At 38.5% G+C, this 2,864-nt stretch overlaps 1 long non-coding RNA gene across 1 annotated transcript in view; it reads right to left on the reverse strand.

Moving 5' to 3' along the window:
• Positions 1-386, reverse strand: part of LOC107561827 (uncharacterized) — a 3,434-nt gene extending 3,048 nt beyond the window's left edge. The window contains exon 1 of the long non-coding RNA XR_001605916.1: positions 286-386. This is a non-coding gene — a long non-coding RNA (uncharacterized lncRNA). The remainder of the gene's footprint in view (positions 1-285) is intronic.
• Between the last annotated feature and the right edge of the window lie 2,478 nt (positions 387-2,864).

A 2,864-nucleotide genomic window follows, 5' to 3' on the forward strand; every position in this document is an offset into this window, starting at 1 on the left:
ACAAAATATATATTGTGTGTTTGATTGGTCCAGATGCTACAGCATTTAGGTCAAAAAGGTTATAAAATTATGAGAAAAATAAACTAAGTTAAGTGCGTTCAAACATCTATTGTATAGTCAATATAGACATCCTTATTATCTGTAAACTCCTGTAATGTGTATGGATTTTCCCACAGTGTGTGCCAGGTGTAATGATGGCTCTTATTTGAGTGTTTGTACTGTGTTTGCTGACAGGTGATGATGTGCAGGTGTACAGGAGAGTGTGTGTTGGTGTGTGGAGCTCACGCTGTAGTCCCTTCCGCAGTATAAGTTCCAGGAGCTCACAGCAGGTTGCCAGGTGTGGGTTGGAGTCAGTCACAGTGCCCTCCGATTTCAAATTCAGAATGCACACTGGGAATAAACAGGGAGGATGATGGTTAATGGTTAGTTTTCTTTTTTTAATCACAAGATGTTATGTAATGTAGGTGGAATAGACCATGCTTCATTAGGCTAACCCAGACCAAAACAGCACACACTTGCATACTTGGTTGCCCTGGAGCTCACCACAACTGTGTGTGTTTACCCCAGGAATACAGCGGGCAATTCCTTCTGAGCTGCTTTTTAATTCTCTGCCAATGTGCACATGTATCAGACGTATTTTGCTTGTTGCATCATGTCTCACTTGTTTTTCAGCATCCTACGCCATGAGTATCACACTTGCATGTATAAAGGTGTGGTCACATTAGTGAAATTTTACAGGCAAAAAATTGTCTATTGTCAACTGTGTAGTGATGCACGGACTGCTGTTCATAGAGAAGTCACTTTCAAACCTTAAACAACAAGCAAAATCTGCATGGGGATTTTTTCGCCCTCATTTAAAACTCCAGATCGCTGGGATTCCTGTAACAATTTGCCCATGAAATTTTGCAGAGCAACCGTAAATGTGACCCCACCTTAAAAGGTGTATACAAACAGCTAGACGGAGTACAGCCTTGGCAAACACAGGCCTTAGTCAGGTTAGACGACATATTTAATTTGTGTGGGATAGCTGATATCTGAAATCGAATACTTCTCTACAATATAGTATGCGAAAAACAGTACACTAAAAGAGTAGTATTAAGAGTCCAAATTCATAGTATTCGAAAAACAGTAGGTTAAAAGTAGACCTAAGGTCATTTTTGTTTTCTCCACAGGGTTTCATTCCAGTGCCAGTGGAAATAGAAAACCTGAAATGGAGTTGGAGCGGAGTGATTATAGAACTGTTGCTCCCTTCCACTCATATACTTTGTTCCAGACCGGCTTTTGGTTAGTGGGTTTGTTGTGTTTGAATCAGCGGAGAGAAATATGTTCATCATTTATATTTTTTTTCTGTTTATAGAACTGTTGTATAAAAGGAGTATTATTACATAGCGAGTATAACGACAGCACTACTGAAATTTTAAACGGCTGTGGCCTCGTGCTGATATATAGATATATAAAATAAAACAAAATGTTGAAAATATTGCAAATTACCCTCTCTACTACATAGAGCAGCCATTTAAAAATCATTTCCAATCAGTTGATCCCATATTAATAATTCAAAATGGCTTGTCTGAGTGCGCAAAACAAGTATGCTAGCTCTCTGTGGATCCTCTGCAGTGAATGGGTGCCGTCAGAATAAGAGTTCAAACATCTGTTAAAAACATTGCAATAATTCACAAGTAATCCACATGACTCCAGTCCATGAGTTAACATCTTGTGAAGTGAAAAGCTGCATGTCTGTAATAAACAAATCCATCAAGGCATTTTAAGTGTAAACTGTACGAGTATGAAAATACGAGTCCATACTCCATAATAACGCTTTCTCTGGTGAAAAAGTCCATCCCATGTTGTCCTCTCAAAGCAAAATTTGTTATATTTGGTTAGAACTGTTTTCACTTGTAAATTGTGCTTGATTTGTGCATATTTCTCTCCTGATTTAGACGAGGAGACTTCTTCACTGGAGAAAGCATTATTATGGATATCGTCTTCATATTTTAGCTGAAAGCAACGATTTTAAATGCCTTGATGGATTTGTTTCTTACATACACGCAGCTTTTCACCTCACAAGATGTTAATTGATGGACTGGAGTCTTGTGGAGCACTAAAGGTGAGTACATTTTCAGCAAATCATTCATTTTTGGGTAAACTATTCCTTTATTATTTCCATAAGAATCATACTTGAACCCTTGCCAAGTTGAACAATTCTAAAAATCCATGTTCTTACCTTTTCTTTTAATTCAGCACAAAAACACACACACACACACACAAATTCCTTTAATGCAATGCTGGGTCTTTGATTAACAGCAGTTAAAATGTACTTTTCTTGTTGTTGAGAAAGTCTTAGATCCTAATTGGATCTATTTCACTGGAGGCACAAGTCTGCTGGGAGGCAACATCGCTGTTCAATTCTCAAAGCATGCTTTAACTCACAGGTTCTTCCATTAGAACTGATTGGAAGCATGAGGTAAAGGACAGCCCCTATCTGTTACGTCCCAGTGTGATGCCTGAAATGATGGAGCTTATGAAGGATGCAGCAGGATCTAGACTTCAACAGTGCTTCCCTTCAAGAAAACTGCATGCTGGTTAGGTAAATGCTGATTTATTACGTTTTAGCCATGATGACACTGTAATGGAGTATATGTCAAGCGGTTCTAGCTATATTAATGTCAGAGGTTTCATATTTGCAGGGTTAGAGGTTTAGAACAAACCCTGAATATAAATCAGTAAAGCACTGCTATAACAAGCTTTCAAGTACAATGCTTTCAGTGTGAGCACTGTTTACTTTCACAATGTTCTGCAACAAGCCAAAGCTGACAAGACCAAATCAACAGCTTTCATTTAAGCTGGATCATCCCTTCCCCCCC

The sequence above is a fragment of the Sinocyclocheilus grahami genome, unplaced genomic scaffold (assembly GCF_001515645.1).
Source record: "Sinocyclocheilus grahami isolate Dianchi unplaced genomic scaffold, SAMN03320097.WGS_v1.1 scaffold794.1, whole genome shotgun sequence".
NCBI lineage: Eukaryota > Metazoa > Chordata > Actinopteri > Cypriniformes > Cyprinidae > Sinocyclocheilus > Sinocyclocheilus grahami.